Source organism: Heterodontus francisci, unplaced genomic scaffold, assembly GCF_036365525.1.
Source record: "Heterodontus francisci isolate sHetFra1 unplaced genomic scaffold, sHetFra1.hap1 HAP1_SCAFFOLD_53, whole genome shotgun sequence".
In the NCBI taxonomy this organism is placed as follows: Eukaryota; Metazoa; Chordata; class Chondrichthyes; order Heterodontiformes; family Heterodontidae; genus Heterodontus; species Heterodontus francisci.
The window spans coordinates 7340301-7360036 of NW_027141851.1; positions in this window are offsets into that span (position 1 = coordinate 7340301).

A 19736-nucleotide genomic window follows, 5' to 3' on the forward strand; every position below is an offset into this window, starting at 1 on the left:
CCCCCATACACACATGGCAGGATGCTGATACACTGTGAAACCCGCAAACACACCTGGCAGGCTCTTGATTCACTGTGAAAGCCCAGGCACATCTGACAAAATCCTGATACACTGTGAAAACCCCATAAACACCTGGCAGGATCCTGATCCACTGTGAAAACCCCATACACACCTGGCAGGATCCTGATCCACTGTGAAAACCCCATACACACCTGGCAGGATCCTGATACACTGTGAAACCTCATACACACCTGGCAGGATCTTGTTACACTGTGAAACCCCAGACACATCTGGCAGGATCCTGATACACTGTGAAAACCCCATACAGACCTGGCAGGATCCTGATACATTGTGAAACCCCAGACACACCTGGCAGGATCCTGATACAATCTGAAATCCCATATACACTTGGCAGGATCCCGACACACTGTGAAACCACCATACACATCAGGAAGGATCCGGATGCACTCTGAAAACCCCATACACATCTGGCAGGATCCTGATGCATTGTGAAAACCAGATACACACGTGGCGGGATCCTGATCCACTTTAAACCCCTTTCAAACCAGGCAGGATCCTGATAAAATGTGAAAGCCCCATACACACCTGGCAGGATTCTGATACACTGTGAAAACAGCATACACAGCTGGCAGGATCCTGATCCAGTGTGAAAACCCCATACACACCTGGCAGGATCCTGATCCACTGTGAAACCCCCATACACACCAGGCACGATCCTGATAAACTGTGAAACCCCTTACACACCTGGCAGGATCCTGATCCACAGTGAAAACCCCATACACACCTGGCAGGGTCCTGATCCACTGTGAAACCCCCATACACAACTGGAAGGATCGTGTTCCACTGTGAAACCCCCATACACACCGGGCAGGATCCTGATACACTGTGAAAACCCCATACAGACCTGGCAGGATCCTGATACGCTGTCAAAACCCCATACAGACCTGGCAGGATCCTGATACACTGTGAAAACCCCATACACACCTGGCAGTATCCTGATACACTGTGAAACCTCACACACACCTGGCGGGATCTTGATGCACTGTGAAACCCCAGACACATCTGGCAGGATCTTGATCCACTGTAAAATGCCATACACACCTGGCAGGATCCTGATACACTGTGAAACCTCATTCACACCTGGCAGGATCCTGATCCACTGTGAAAACTCCATTCAAACCTGGCAGGATCTTGATGCACTGTGAAACCCCATACACACCTGGCAGGATCCTGATCCACTGTGAAACCCCAGACACACCTGGCAGGATCCTGATACAATCTGAAACCCCATACACACTTGGCAGGATCCCGACACACTGTGAAACCACCATACACATCAGGAAGGATCCGGATGCACTCTGAAAACCCCATACACATCTGGCAGGATCCTGATGCATTGTGAAAACCAGATACACACGTGGCGGGATCCTGATCCACTTTAAACCCCTTTCAAACCAGGCAGGATCCTGATAAAATGTGAAAGCCCCATACACACCTGGCAGGATTCTGATACACTGTGAAAACAGCATACACAGCTGGCAGGATCCTGATCCAGTGTGAAAACCCCATACACACCTGGCAGGATCCTGATCCACTGTGAAACCCCCATACACACCAGGCACGATCCTGATAAACTGTGAAACCCCTTACACACCTGGCAGGCTCCTGATCCAAAGTGAAAACCCCAAACACACCTGGCAGGGTCCTGATCCACTGTGAAACCCCCATACACAACTGGCAGGATCGTGTTCCACTGTGAAACCCCCATACACACCGGGCAGGATCCTGATACACTGTGAAAACCCCATACAGACCTGGCAGGATCCTGATACGCTGTCAAAACCCCATACAGACCTGGCAGGATCCTGATACACTGTGAAAACCCCATACACACCTTGCAGGATCCTGATACACTGTGAAACCTCACACACACCTGGCGGGATCTTGATGCACTGTGAAACCCCAGACACATCTGGCAGGATCTTGATCCACTGTTAAAATGCCATACACACCTGGCAGGATCCTGATACACTGTGAAACCTCATTCACACCTGGCAGGATCCTGATCCACTGTGAAAACTCCATTCAAACCTGGCAGGATCTTGATGCACTGTGAAACCCCATACACACCTGGCAGGATCCTGATCCACTGTGAAACCCCCATACACACCTGGCAGGATCCTGATCCACTGTGAAAACCCCATACACACCAGGCAGGATCCTGATACGCTGTGAAATCCCCTTGCACACCTGGCAGGATCCTGATACACTGTGAAAACCCCATACAGACCTGGCAGGATCCTGATACACTGTGAAAACCTCATACACATCTAGCAGGATCCTGATGCACTGTGAAAGCTCAAACACACCTGGCAGGATCTTGATACACTGTGAAACCCCAGACACATCTGGCAGGATCCTGATCCACTGTGAAACCCCCATACACACATGGCAGGATGCTGATACACTGTGAAACCCCCAAACACACCTGGCAGGATCTTGATTCACTGTGAAAGCCCAGGCACATCTGGCAATATCCTGATACACTGTGAAAACCCCATACACACCTGGCAGGACCCCGACACATTGTGAAACCACCATACACATCTGGAAGGATCCGGATGCACTCTGAAAACCCCACACACAACTGGCAGGATCCTGATGCATTGTGAAAACCAGATACACACGTGGCGGGATCCTGATCCACTGTGAAACCCCTTTCAAATCAGGCAGGATCCTTATAAAATGTGAAACCCCCATACACACCTGGCAGGATCCTGATACAGTGTGAAAACCCCATACACACCTGGCAGGATCCTGATCCACTGTGAAACCCCCATACACACCAGGCACGATCCTGATAAACTGTGAAACCCCTTACACACCTGGCAGGATCCTGATCCACAGTGAAAACCCCATACACACCTGGCAGCTTCCTGATTCACTGTGAAACCCCCAAACACAACTGGCAGGATCCTGTTCCACTGTGAAATCCCCAGACACAGCGGGCAGGATCCTGATACACTGTGACAAACCCATACAGACCTGGCAGGATCCTGATACGCTGTCAAAACCCCATACAGACCTGGCAGGATCCTGATACACAGTGAAAACCCCAAACACACCTGGCACGATCCTGATACACTGTGAAACCTCACACACACCTGGCGGGATCTTGATGCACTGTGCAACCCCAGACACATCTGGCAGAATCCGGATACACTGTGAAAACCCCATACACACCTGGCAGGATCCTGATCCACTGTGAAAACCCCTTACACACCTGGCAGGATCCTGATACAGTGTGAAAACCCCATACACGTCTGGAAGGATCCTGATACAGTGTGGAACCCCAAACACACCTGGCAGGATCCTGATACACTGTGAAACCCCCATGCACACCAGGCAGGATCCTGATAAACTGTGAAACCCCGGACACATCTGGCAGGATCCGGATACACTGTGAAAACCCCATACACACCTAGCAGGATCCTGATCCACTGTGAAAACCCCTTACACACCTGGCAGGATCCTGAGACAGTGTGAAAACCCCATACACACCTGGCAGGATTCTGATCCACTGTGAAACCCCCATGCACACCAGGCACGATCCTAATAAACTGTGAAACCCCTTACACACTTGGCAGGATCCTGATCCACTGTGAAACCCCCATACACACCAGGTAGGATCCTGATACGCTGTGAAATCCGCTTGCACACATGGCAGGATCCTGATACACTGTGAAACCTCATACACACCTGGCAGGATCTTGATACACTGTGAAACCCCAGACACATCTGGCAGGATCCTGATACACTGTGAAAACCCCAAACAGACCTGGCAGGATCCTGATACATTGTGAAAACCCAAACACACCTGGCAGGATCCTGATACAATCTGAAACTCCATACACACCTGGCAGGATCCCGATACACTGTGAAACCCCCATACAGACCTGTCAGGATCCTGATACACTGTGAAAACCTCATACACATCTAGCAGGATCCTGATGCACTGTGAAACCTCAAACACACCTGGCAGGATCTTGATACACTGTGAAACCCCAGACACATCTGGCAGGATCCTGATCCACTGTGAAACCCCCATACACACATGGCAGGATTCTGATGCACTGTGAAACCCCCAAACACACCTGGCAGGATCTTGATTCACTGTGAAAGCCCAGGCACATCTGGCAATATCCTGATACACTGTGAAAACCCCATAAACACCTGGCGGGATCTTGATGCACTGTGAAACCCCAGACACATCCGGCAGGATCCTGATCCACTGTTAAAACGCCATACACACCTGGCAGGATCCTGATGCATTGTGAAAACCCGATACACACGTAGCGGGATCCTGATCCACTGTGAAACCCCTTTCAAACCAGGCAGGATCCTGATAAAATGTGAAACCCCCAGACACACCTGGCAGGATTCTGATACACTGTGAAAACAGCATACACAGCTGTCAGGATCCTAATAAACTGTGAAAGCCCCATAAACACCTGGCAGGATCCTGATCCACTGTGAAACCCCCATACACACCAGGCACGATCCTGATAAACTGTGAAACCCCTTACACACCTGGCAGGATCCTGATCCATAGTGAAAACCCCATACACACCTGGCAGGCTCCTGATACACTGTGAAACCCCCATACACAACTGGCAGGATCCTGTTCCACTGTGAAACCCCCATACACACCGGGCAGGATCCTGATACACTGTGAAACCCCCATACACAGCTGGCAGGATCCTGATCCACTGTGAAACCACCATACACACCAGGCAGGATACTGATACGCTGTGAAATCCCCTTGCACACCTGGCAGGATCCTGATACACTGTGAAAAAACCCCATACAGTCCTGGCAGGATCTTGATACACTGTGAAAACCTCAGACACATCTAGCAGGATCCTGATGCAATGTGAAACCTCAAATACACCTGGCAGGATCTTGATACACTGTGAAACCCCAGACACATCTGGCAGGATCCTGATCCACTGTGAAACCCCCATACACACATGGCAGGATTCTGATACACTGTGAAACCCCCAAACACACCTGGCAGGATCTTGAATCACTGTGAAAGCCCAGGCACATCTGGCAATATGCTGATACACTGTGAAAACCCCATAAATACCTGGCAGGATCCTGATCCACTGTGAAAACCCCATACACACCTGGCAGGATCCTGATCCACTGTGAAAACCCCATACACACCTGGCAGGATCCTGATACACTGTGAAACCTCATACACACCTGGCAGGATCTTGTTACACTGTGAAACCCCAGACAGATCTGGCAGGATCCTGATACACTGTGAAAGCCCCAGACAGACCTGGCAGGATCCTGATACATTGTGAAACCCCAGACACACCTGGCAGGGTCCTGATACAATCTGAAACCCCATACACACTTGGCAGGATCCCGACACACTGTGAAACCACCATACACATCTGGAAGGATCCGGATGCACTCTGAAAACCCCATACACATCTGGCAGGATCCTGATGCATTGTGAAACCCCTTTCAAACCAGGCAGGATCCTGATAAAATGTGAAACCCCCATACACACCTGGCAGGATTCTGATACACTGTGAAAACAGCATACACAGCTGGCAGGATCCTAATAAACTGTGAAAGCCCCATAAACACCTGGCAGGATCCTGATACACTGTGAAACCCCCATACACATCTGGAAGGATCCTGCTACAGTGTGAAAACCCCATACACACCTGGCAGGATCCTGATCCACTGTGAAACCCCCATACACACCAGGCACGATCCTGATAAACTGTGAAACCCCTTACACACCTGGCAGGATCCTGTTCCACTGTGAAACCCCCATACACACCGGGCAGGATCCTGATACACTGTGAAAACCCCATACACAACTGGCAGGATCCTGATACACTGTCAAAACCCCATACAGACCTGGCAGGATCCTGATACACTGTGAAAACCCCATACACACCTGGCAGGATCCTGATACACTGTGAAACCTCACTCACACCCGGCGGGATCTTGATACACTGTGAAACCCCAGACACATCTGGCAGGATCCTGATCCACTGTTAAAACGCCATACACACCTGGCAGGATCCTGATACACTGTGAAACCTCATTCACACCTGGCAGGATCCTGATACACTGCGAAAACTCATGCACACCTGGCAGGATCCTAATCCATTGTGAAAACCCCATTCACACCTGGCAGGATCCTGATACAATCTGAAACGCCATACACACGTGGCGGGATCCTGATCTTCTGTGAAACCCCTTACACACCAGGCAGGATCCTGATAAACTGTGAGCCGTCATGCACACCGGGCAGGGTCCTGATACACTGTGAAACTGCATACAAAGCTGGCAGGATCCTGAAAAACTGTGAAACCCCAATAAACACCTGGCAGGTTCATGATACACTGTGAAACATCCATACACATCTGGAAGGATCCTGATCAAGTGTGAAAACCCCAAACACACCTGGCAGGATCCTGATATACTGTGAAACCCCCATGCACACCAGGCAGGATCCTGATCCACTGTGAAAACCCCTTATACACCTGGCAGGACCTGATACACAGTGAAAACACCATACACACCTGGCAGGATCCTGATCCGCTGTGAAACTCCTTGCACACCTGGCAGGATCCTGATACACTGTGAAACCCCATACACACCTGGCAGGATCGTGATACACTGTGAAAACCCCTTACACACATGGCAGGATCCTGATATACTGTGAAACCCCATACACACCTGGCAGGATCCTGATACACTGTGAAAACCCCTTACACACCTGGCAGGAACCTGATCCTCTGTGAAACCCCATACACACCTGGCACGATCCTGATACAATGCGAAACCCCCATAAACATCTGGAAGGATCCTGATGCACTGTGATAATCCATTCACACTTTGCAGGATCCTGATACACTGTGAAAACCCCATACTCACCTGGCAGGATCCTGATAATCTGTGATACCCCCATACACACCTGGCAGGATGCTGATACACTGTGAAACCCTATACACACATGGCAGGTTCCTGATACAGTGTGAAAACCCCATACACACCTGGCAGGATCCTGATAAACTGTGACAACCCCGCACACAACTGGCAGGTTCCTGATGCGCAGTGAAACCCCATTCACATCTGGCAGGATGCTGATACACTGTGAAATCCCCACACACAGCTGGCAGGATCCTGATCCACTGTGAAACCCCAATCACATCTGGCAGGATCCTGATCCACTGTGAAACCCCATACACACCTGGCAGGATCTTGATAAACTGTGAAACCCCAGACACATCTGGCAGGATCCTGATACACTGTGAAACCCCATACACACCTGGCAGGATCTTGATAAACTGTGAAACCCCCGACACACCTGGCAGGATCCTGATACACTGTGAAACCCCATTCACATCTGGCAGGATCCTGATACACTGTGAAACCCCCATCGACACCTGGCAGGATCCCGATGCACAGTGAAACCCCATTCACATCTGGCAGGATCCTGATACACTGCGAAACCCCCATAAACACATGGCAGGATGCTGATATACTGTACAACCCCCAAACACACATGGCAGGATCCTGGTACACTGTGAAACCCCAAACACACCAGGCAGGAACCTGATTCACTGTGAAACCCCAGACATATCTGGCAGGATCCTGATACACTGTGAAAACCCCACACACACCTGGCAGGATCCTGATCCACTGTGAAAACCCCATACAAACCTGGCAGGATCCTGATCCACTGTGAAAACCCCACACACACCTGGCAGGATCCTGATCCACTGTGAAACCTTATGCACACCTGGCAGGGTCTTGGGACACTGTGAAACCCCAGACACATCTGGCAGGATCCTGATACATTGTGAAAACCCCATACAGACCTGGCAGGATCCTGATACATTGTGAAACCCCATACACACCTGGCAGGATCCTGATGCACTGTGATACCCCATTCACACCTTGCAAGATCCTCATACACTGTGAAACCCCCATACACACCTGGCAGGATCCCGATACACTGTGAAACCCCCATACACATCTGGAAGGATCCTGATACAGTTTGAAAACCCCATACACACCTGGCAGGATCCTGATACACTGTGAAACCTCATGCACACCTGGCAGGGTCTTGGGACACTGTGAAACCCCAGACACATCTGGCAGGATCCTGATACATTGTGAAAACCCCATACAGACCTGGCAGGATCCTGATACATTGTGAAACCCCATACACACCTGGCAGGATCCTGATGCACTGTGATACCCCATTCACACCTTGCAAGATCCTCATACACTGTGAAACCCCCATACACACCTGGCAGGATCCCGATACACTGTGAAACCCCCATACACATCTGGAAGGATCCTGATACAGTTTGAAAACCCCATACACACCTGGCAGGATCCTGATCCACTGTGAATCCCCCATACACACCAGGCACGATCCTAATAAACTGTGAAACCCCTTACACACTTGGCAGGATCCTGATCCACTGTGAAAACCCCATACACACCTGGCAGGATCCTGATCCACTGTGAAACCCCCATACACACCTGGCAGGATCCTGATCCACTGTCAAACCCCCATAAACACCTGGCAGGATCCTGATCCACTGTGAAAACCCCTTACATACCTGGCAGGATCCTGATACACTGTGAAAACCCCATACACACCTGGCAGCATCCTGATACACTGTGAAACCTCATACACACCTGGCAGGATCTTGTTACACTGTGAAACCCCAGACACATCTGGCAGGATCCTGATACACTGTGAAAACCCCATACAGACCTGGCAGGTTCCTGATACATTGTGAAACCCCATCCACACCTGGCAGGATCCTGATACAATCTGAAACCCCATACACACTTGGCAGGATCCCGACACACTGTGAAACCACCATACACATCTGGAAGGATCCTGATGCACTCTGAAAACCCCATACACATCTGGCAGGATCCTGATGCATTGTGAAATCCAGATACACACCTGGCGGGATCCTGATCCATTGTGAAACCCCTTTCAAACCAGGCAGGATCCTGATAAAATGTGAAAACCCCATACACACCTGGCAGGATTCTGATACACTGTGAAAACAGCATAAACAGCTGGCAGGATCCTGATCCACTGTCAAACCCCCATAAACACCTGGCAGGATCCTGATCCACTGTGAAAACCCCTTACATACCTGGCAGGATCCTGATACACTGTGAAAACCCCTTACACACCTGGCAGCATCCTGATACACTGTGAAACCTCATACACACCTGGCAGGATCTTGTTACACTGTGAAACCCCAGACACATCTGGCAGGATCCTGATACACTGTGAAAACCCCATACACACCTGGCAGGTTCCTGATACATTGTGAAACCCCATCCACACCTGGCAGGATCCTGATACAATCTGAAACCCCATACACACTTGGCAGGATCCCGACACACTGTGAAACCACCATACACATCTGGAAGGATCCTGATGCACTCTGAAAACCCCATACACATCTGGCAGGATCCTGATGCATTGTGAAATCCAGATACACACCTGGCGGGATCCTGATCCATTGTGAAACCCCTTTCAAACCAGGCAGGATCCTGATAAAATGTGAAAACCCCTTACACACCTGGCAGGATCCTGTTCCACTGTGAAACCCCCATACACACCGGGCAGGATCCTGATACACTGTGAAACCCCCATACACATCTGGAAGGATCCTGATACAGTGCGAAAACCCCATACACACCTGGCAGGATCCTGATCCATTGTGAAACCCCCATACACACCAGGCACGATCTTGATAAACTGTGAAACCCCTTACACACCTGGCAGGATCCTGATCCACAGTGAAAACCCCATACACACCTGGCAGGGTCCTGATCTACTGTGAAACCCCCATACACAACTGGCAGGATCATGTTCCACTGTGAAACCCCCATGCACACCAGGCAGGATCCTGATACACTGTGAAAACCCCTTACACACCTGGCAGGATCCTGATACACTCTGAAACTCAATACGCACCTGGCACGAACCTGATACACAGTGAAACCCCCATAAACATCTGGAAGGATCCCGATGCACTGTGATAACCCCATACACATCTGGCAGTATCCTGATGCACTGGGAAAACCCGATACACACCAGGCAGGATCCTGATAAACTGTGAAACCCCATACACACCTGGCAGGATCTAGAGACACTGTGAAACCCCCGACACACCTGGCAGGATCCTGATACACTGTGAAACCCCATTCACATCTGGCAGGATCCTGATACACTGTGAAACCCCCATACACACCTGGTAGGATCCTGATGCACAGTGAAACCCCATACACACATGGCAGGATGCTGATGCACTGTGCAACCCCCAAACACACATGGCAGGATCCTGATACACTGTGAAACCCCAAACACACCTGGCAGGAACCTGATTCTCTGTGAAAGCCTAGACACATCTGGCAGGATCCTGATACACTGTGAAATCCCCATACACACCTGGCAGGATCCTGATCCACTGTGAAAACCCCATACACACCCGGCGGGATCCTGATACACAGTGAAACCTCATGCACACCTGGCAGGATCTTGATACACTGTGAAACCCCAGACACATCTGGCAGGATCCTGATACATTGTGAATACCCGATACAGACCTGGCAGGATGCTGATACATTGTGAAACCCCATACACACCTGGCAGTATCCTGATGCACTGTGAAACCCCATTCACACCTTGCAAGATCCTCATACACTGTGAAACCCCCATACACACCTGGCAGGATCCTGATACAATGTGACAACCCCAGACACACCTGGCAGGATCCTGATAAACTGTGAAACGCCCATACACACCTGGCAGGAATCTGATACACTGTGAAAACCCCGCACACAACTGGCAGGTTCCTGATGTACAGTGAAACCCCATTCACATCTGGCAGGATCCTGATACACTGTGAAATCCCCATACACAACTGGCAGGATCCTGATCCACTGTGAAACCCCATTCACATCTGGCAGGAACCTGATCCACTGTGAAACCCCATAAATACCAGGCAGGATCTTGACAAACTGTGAAACCCCAGACACATCTGGCAGGATCCTGATACACTGTGAAAACCCATACACACCTGGCAGGATTTTGAGACACTGTGAAACCCCCGACACACCTGGCAGGATCCAGATACACTGTGAAAGCCCATTCACAACTGGCAGGATCCTGATACACTGTGAAACCCCTTTCAAACCAGGCAGGATCCTGATAAAATGTGAAACCCCCATACACACCTGGCAGGATTCTGATACACTGTGAAAACAGCATACACAGCTGGCAGGATCCCAATAAACTGTGAAAGCCCCATATACACCTGGCAGGATCCTGATACACTGTGAAACCCCCATACACATCTGGAAGGATCCTGATACTGTGTGAAAACCCCACACACACCTGGCAGGATCCTGATCCATTGTGAAACCCCCAAACACACCAGGCACGATCCTGATAAACTGTGAAAACCCCATACACACCTGGCAGGATCCTGATGCACTCTGAAACCCCATAAACACCTGGCTGGATCCAGATACACTGTGAAACCCCATTCACAACTGGCAGGATCCTGATACACTGTGAAACCCCCATACACACCTGGCAGGATCCTGATGCACAGAGAAACCCCATTCACATCTGGCAGGATCCTGAACCACTGTGCAACCCCCATACACACATGGCAGGATGCTGATACACTTGAAACCCCAAACAAACCTGGCAGGAACTTGAATCACTGTGAAATCCCAGACACATCTGTCAGGATCCTGATACACTGTGAAAACCCCATACACACCTGGCAGGACATTGATCCACTGTGAAAACCCCATACACACCTGGCAGGATCCTGATCTACTGTGAAAACCCCATACACACCTGGCAGGATCCTGTACACTGTGAAACCTCATGCATGCCTGGCAGGATCTTGATACACTGTGAACCCCCAGACACATCTGACAGGATCCTGATACACTGTGAGAACCCCATACAGACCTGGTAGGATCCTGATACATTGTGAAGCCCCATACACACCTGGCAGGATCCTGATACAATCTGAAAGCCCATACACACCTGGCAGGATCCTGATACACTGTGAAACCCCCATACACATTTGGATGGATCCTGATGCACTGTGAAAACCCATTCACACCTTGCAGGATCCTCAGAAAATATGAAACCCCCAGACACACCGAGCTGGATCCTGATGCATTGTGAAATCCCATTCACACCTTGCAAGATCCTCATACACTGTGAAACCCCCATACACACCAGGCTGGATCCTGATGCACTGTGAAACCCCATAAACACCTTGCAGGATCCTGATACACTGTGAAAACCCCATACATACCTGGCAGGATCTTGATAAACTGTGAAACCCCCATACACACCTGACAGGATCCTGATATACTGTGAAACCCCACACACACCTGGCAGGATCCTGATACTCTGTGAAAACCCCATTCACACCTGGCAGGATCCTGATAAACTGTGAGACACCCAAACACACCTGGCAGGATCCTGATACACCGTGAAAACCCCGTACACAACTGGCAGGTTCCTGATGCACAGTGAAACCTCATTCGCATCTGGCAGGATCCTGATACACTGTGAAAACCCATTCACATCTGGCAGGACCCTGATACACTGTGAAACCAGCATACACACCTGGCAGGATCCTGATGCACAGTGAAACCCCATTCACATCTGGCAGGATCCTGACCCACTGTGAAACCCCATACACACATGGCAGGATGCTAATACACTGTGAAACCCCCAAACACACTTGGCAGGATCCTGATACACTGTGAAACCCCAAACACACCTGGCAGAATCTTGATTCACTGTGAATCCCCAGACACATCTGGTGGGATACTGATACACTCTGAAAACCCCATACACACCTGTCAGGATATTGATCCACTGTGAAAATCCCATACACACCTGGCAGGATCCTGATCCACTGTGAAATAGCCATACACACCTGGCAGGATCCTGATACACTGTGAAACCTCATGCACACCTGGCAGGATCTTGATACACTGTGAAACCCCAGACACATCTGGCAGGATCCTGATACACTGTGAGAACCCCATACAGACCTGGCAGGAACCTGATGCATTGTGAAGCCCAATACACACCTGGCAGGATCCTGAAACAATCTGAAACCCCATACACACCTGGCAGGATCCTGTTACACTGTGAATCCCCCATACACATTTGGAAGGATCCTGATGCACTGTGAAACCCCATTCACACCTTGCAGGATCCTCACAAAATATGAAACCCCCAGACACACCGAGCTGGATCCTGATGCACTGTGAAATCCCATTCACACCTTGCAAGATCCTCACAAAATATGAAACCCCCAGACACACCGAGCTGGATCCTGATACACTGTGAAAACCCCATACACACCTGGCAGTATCTTGATAAACTGTGAAACCCCCATACACACCTGGCAGGATCCTGATATACTGTGAAACCCCACACACCCCTGGCAGGATCCTGATACACTGTGAAAACCCCATTCACAACTGGCAGAATCCTGATAAACTGTGAAACACCCATACACACCTGGCAGGATCCTGATACACTGTGAAAACCCCGTACACAACTGCCAGGTTCCTGATGCACAGTGAAACCTCATTCACATCTGGCAGGATCCTGATACACTGTGAAACCCCATACACAACTGGCAGGATCTTGATAAACTGTGAAACCCCAGACACATCTGGCAGGATCCTGATACACTGTGAAATCCCAGACACACCTGGCAGGATCTTGAGACACTGTGAAACCCCCGACATACCTGGCAGGACCCTGATACACTGTGAAACCCCATTCACATCTGGCAGGATCCTGATACACTGTGAAACCAGCATACACACCTGGCAGGATCCTGATGCACAGTGAAACCCCATTCACATCTGGTAGGATCCTGATACACTGTGAAAACCCCATACACACCTGTCAGGATACTGATCCACTGTGAAAACCCCATACACACCTGGCAGGATCCTGATCCACTGTGAAAAGCCCATACACACCTGGCAGGATCCTGATACACTCTGAAACCCAATACACACCTGGCACGAACCTGATACACAGTGAAAAACCCATAAACATCTGGAAGGATCCCGATGCACTGTGAAAACCCCATACACATCTGGCAGTATCCTGATGCACTGGGAAAACCCGATAAACACCAGGCAGGATCCTGATAATCTGTGAAACCCCATACACACCTGGCAGGATGTAGAGACACTGTGAAACCCCCGACACACCTGGCAGGATCCTGATACACTGTGAAACCCCATTCACATCTGGCAGGATCCTGATACACTGTGAAACCCCCATACACACCTGGTAGGATCCTGATGCACAGTGAAACCCCCATACACACATGGCAGGATGCTGATGCACTGTGCAACCCCCAAACACACATGGCAGGATCCTGATACACTGTGAAACCCCAAACACACCTGGCAGGAACCTGATTCTCTGCGAAAGCCCAGACACATCTGGCAGGATCCTGCTACACTGTGAAATCCCCATACACACCTGGCAGGATACTGATCCACTGTGAAAACCCCATACACACCCGGCGGGATCCTGAGACACTGTGAAACCTCATGCACACCTGGCAGGATCTTGATACACTGTGAAACCCCAGACACATCTGGCAGGATCCTGATACATTGTGAATACCCGATACAGACCTGGCAGGATGCTGATACATTGTGAAACCCCATACACACCTGGCAGTATCCTGATGCACTGTGAAACCCCATTCACACCTTGCAAGATCCTCATACACTGTGAAACCCCCATACACACCTGGCAGGATCCTGATACAATGTGACAACCCCAGACACACCTGGCAGGATCCTGATAAACTGTGAAACGCCCATACACACCTGGCAGGAATCTGATACACTGTGAAAACCCCGCACACAACTGGCAGGTTCCTGATGTACAGTGAAACCCCATTCACATCTGGCAGGATCCTGATACACTGTGAAATCCCCATACACAACTGGCAGGATCCTGATCCACTGTGAAACCCCATTAACATCTGGCAGGAACCTGATCCACTGTGAAACCCCATAAATACCAGGCAGGATCTTGACAAACTGTGAAAACCCAGACACATCTGGCAAGATCCTGATACATTGTGAAACCCCGTACACACCTGGCAGGATTTTGAGACACTGTGAAACCCCCGACACACCTGGCAGGATCCAGATACACTGTGAAAGCCCATTCACAACTGGCAGGATCCTGATACACTGTGAAACCCCCATACACACCTGGCAGGATCCTGATGCACTCTGAAAACCCCATACACATCTGGCAGGATCCTGATGCATTGTGAAAACCAGATACACACGTGGCGGGATCCTGATCCAATGTGAAACCCCTTTCAAACCAGGCAGGATCCTGATAAAATGTGAAACCCCCATACACACCTGGCAGGATTCTGATACACTGTGAAAACAGCATACACAGCTGGCAGGATCCCAATAAACTGTGAAAGCCCCATATACACCTGGCAGGATCCTGATACACTGTGAAACCCCCATACACATCTGGAAGGATCCTGATACTGTGTGAAAACCCCACACACACCTGGCAGGATCCTGATCCACTGTGAAACCCCCAAACACACCAGGCACGATCCTGATAAACTGTGAAAACCCCATACACACCTGGCAGGATCCTGATACACTCTGAAACCCCATATACACCTGGCAGGATCCAGATACACTGTGAAACCCCATTCACAACTGGCAGGATCCTGATACAATCTGAAACGCCATACACACGTGGCAGGGTCCTGATACACTGTGAAACACCCATACACACCAGGCAGGATCCTGATACACTGTGAAAACCCCTTGCACACCTGGCAGGATCCTGATACACTGTCAAAACCCCATACAGACCTGGCAGGATCCTGATACACTGTGAAACCCCCATACACATCTGGAAGGATCCTGATACAGTGTGAAAACCTCATACACACCTGGCAGGATCCTGATCCACTGTGAAACCCCCATACACACCAGGCACGATCCTGATAAACTGTGAAAGCCCTTACGCACCTGGCAGGATCCTGATCCACAGTGAAAACCCCATACACACCTGGCAGGGTCCTGTTCCACTGTGAAACACCCATACACAACAGGCAGGATCCTGATACACTCTGAAAACCCCTTACACACCTGGCAGGGTCCTGATACACTGTCAAAACCCCATACAGACCTGGCAGGATCCTGATACACTGTGAAAACCCCATACACACCTGGCAGGATCCTGATACACAGTGAAACCTCGCACACACCTGGCAGGATCCTGATACACTGTCAAAACCCCATACAGACCTGGCAGGCTCCGGATACACTGTGAAAACCCCATACACACCTGGCAGGATCCTGATACACTGTGAAACCTCGCACACACCTGGCGGGATCTTGATACACTGTGAAACCCCAGACACATCTGGCAGGATCCTGATCCACTTTTAAAACGCCATACAGACCTGGCAGGATCCTGATACACTGTGAAACCTCATACACACCTGGCAGGATCCTGATACACTGTGAAAACTCATACACACCTGGGAGGTTCCTGATACATTGTGAAAACCCCATTCACACCTGGCAGGATCCTGACACAATCTGAAACGCCATACACTCGTGGCAGGGTCCTGATACACTGTGAAACCCCCATACACAACTAGCAGGATCCTGTTCCACTGTGAAACACCGATACACACCAGGCAGGATCCTGATACACTGTGAAAACCCCTTACACACCTGGCAGGATCCTGATACACTGACAAAACCCCAGACAGACCTGGCAGGATCCTGATACACTGTGAAACCCCCATACACATCTGGAAGGATCCTGATACAGTGTGAAAACCTCATACACACCTGGCAGGATCCTGATCCACTGTGAAACCCCCATATACACCAGGCACGATCCTGATAAACTGTGAAACCCCTTACACACCTGGCAGGATCCTGATCCACAGTGAAAACCCCATACACACCTGGCAGGGTCCTGATACACTGTGAAACCCCCGTACACAACTAGCAGGATCCTGATACATTGTGAAAACCCCATTCACACCTGGCAGGATCCTGATACAATCTGAAACGCCATACACACGTGGCAGGGTCCTGATACACTGTGAAACCCCCATACACAACTAGCAGGATCCTGTTCCACTGTGAAACCCCAGACACATCTGGCAGGATCCTGATACACTGTGAGAACCCCATACAGACCTGGCAGGAACCTGATGCATTGTGAAGCCCAATACACACCTGGCAGGATCCTGAAACAATCTGAAACCCCATACACACCTGGCAGGATCCTGTTACACTGTGAATCCCCCATACACATTTGGAAGGATCCTGATGCACTGTGAAACCCCATTCACACCTTGCAGGATCCTCACAAAATATGAAACCCCCAGACACACCGAGCTGGATCCTGATGCACTGTGAAATCCCATTCACACCTTGCAAGATCCTCACAAAATATGAAACCCCCAGACACACCGAGCTGGATCCTGATACACTGTGAAAACCCCATACACACCTGGCAGGATCTTGATAAACTGTGAAACCCCCATACACACCTGGCAGGATCCTGATATAGTGTGAAACCCCACACACACCTGGCAGGATCCTGATACACTGTGAAAACCCCATTCACAACTGGCAGAATCCTGATAAACTGTGAAACACACATACACACCTGGCAGGATCCTGATACACTGTGAAAACCCCGTACACAACTGCCAGGTTCCTGATGCACAGTGAAACCTCATTCACATCTGTCATGATCCTGATACACTGTGAAACCCCATACACAACTGGCAGGATCCTGATCCACTGTGAAACCCCATTCACATCTGGCAGGATCCTGATCCACTGTGAAACCCCATAAACACCTGGCAGGATCTTGATAAACTGTGAAACCCCAGACACATCTGGCAGGATCCTGATCCACTGTGAAAACCCCATACACACCTGGCAGGATCCTGATACACTGTGAAACCTCATTCAAACCTGGAAGGATCCTGATACACTGTGAAACCCCATACACACGTGGCGGGATCCTGATCCACTGTGAAACCACTTACACACCAGGCAGGATCCAAATAAACTGTGAAACCCCCATACACACCGGGCAGGATCCTGATACACCGTGAAACCCCCCACACATCTGGAAGGATCCTGATACAGTGTGAAAAACCCACACACACCTGGCAGGATACTGATCCACTGTGAAACCCCCAAACACACCAGGCAGGATCCTGATACACTGTGAAGAACCCAGACACATCTGGCAGGATCCTGATAAACTGTGAAAACCCCACACACACCTCGCAGGATCCTAATATACTGTGAAACCACATACACACCTGGCAGGATACTGATACACTGTGACGAACCCAGACACATCTGGCAGGATACTGATACACTGTGAAAACCCCACACACACCTCGCAGGATCCTGATACTCTGTCAAAACCCCTTACACAACCGGCAGGATCCTGATACACTGTGAAAACCCATACACACCTGGCAGGATACTGATACATTGTGAAAACCCCTTACACACCTGGCAGGATCCTGATCCACTGTGAAAACCCCATGCACACCTGGTAGGATCCTGATACACTGTGAAATCCCTTACACACCTGGCAGGATCCTAAAATACTGTGAAACCACATACACACCTGGCAGGATACTGATAAACTGTGAAAACACCATACACACCTGGCAGTATGCTGATACACTGTGAAAACGCCATACACACCTGGCAGGATCCTGCTACGCTGTGAAAACCCAAATACACCTGGCAGGATCCTGATACACTGTGAAACCCCATAAACATCTGGCAGGATCCTGATGCACTGTGAAAACCTCATACACACCTGGCAGGAACTTGTTACACTGTGCAACCCCTGACACATCTGGCAGGATCCTGATACACTGTGAAAACCCCATACAGACCTGGCAGGATCCTGATACATTGTGAAACCCCATACACACCTGGCAGGATCCTGAAACAATCTGAAACCCCATACACACTTGGCAGGATCCAGACACACTGTGAAACCACCATAAACATCTGGAAGGAACCTGATGCACTCTGAAAACCCCATACACATCTGGCAGGATCCTGATGCATTGTGAAAACCAGATACACACGTGGCGGGATCCTGATCCACTGTGAAACCCCTTTCAAACCAGGCAGGAACCTGATACAATTTGAAACCCCCATACACACCTGGCAGGATTCTGATACACTGTGAAAACAGCATACACAGCTGGCAGGATCCTAATAAACTGTGAAAGCCCCATAAACACCTGGCAGGATCCTGATACACTGTGAAACCCGCATACACATCTGGAAGGATCCTGATACAGTGTGAAAACCTCATACACACCTGGCAGGATCCTGATCCACTGTGAAACCCCCATACACACCAGGCACGATCCTGATAAACTGTGAAACCCCTGACACACCTGGCAGGATCCTGATCCACAGTGAAAACCCCATACACACCTGGCAGGGTCCTGATACACTGTGAAACCCCCATACACAACTAGCAG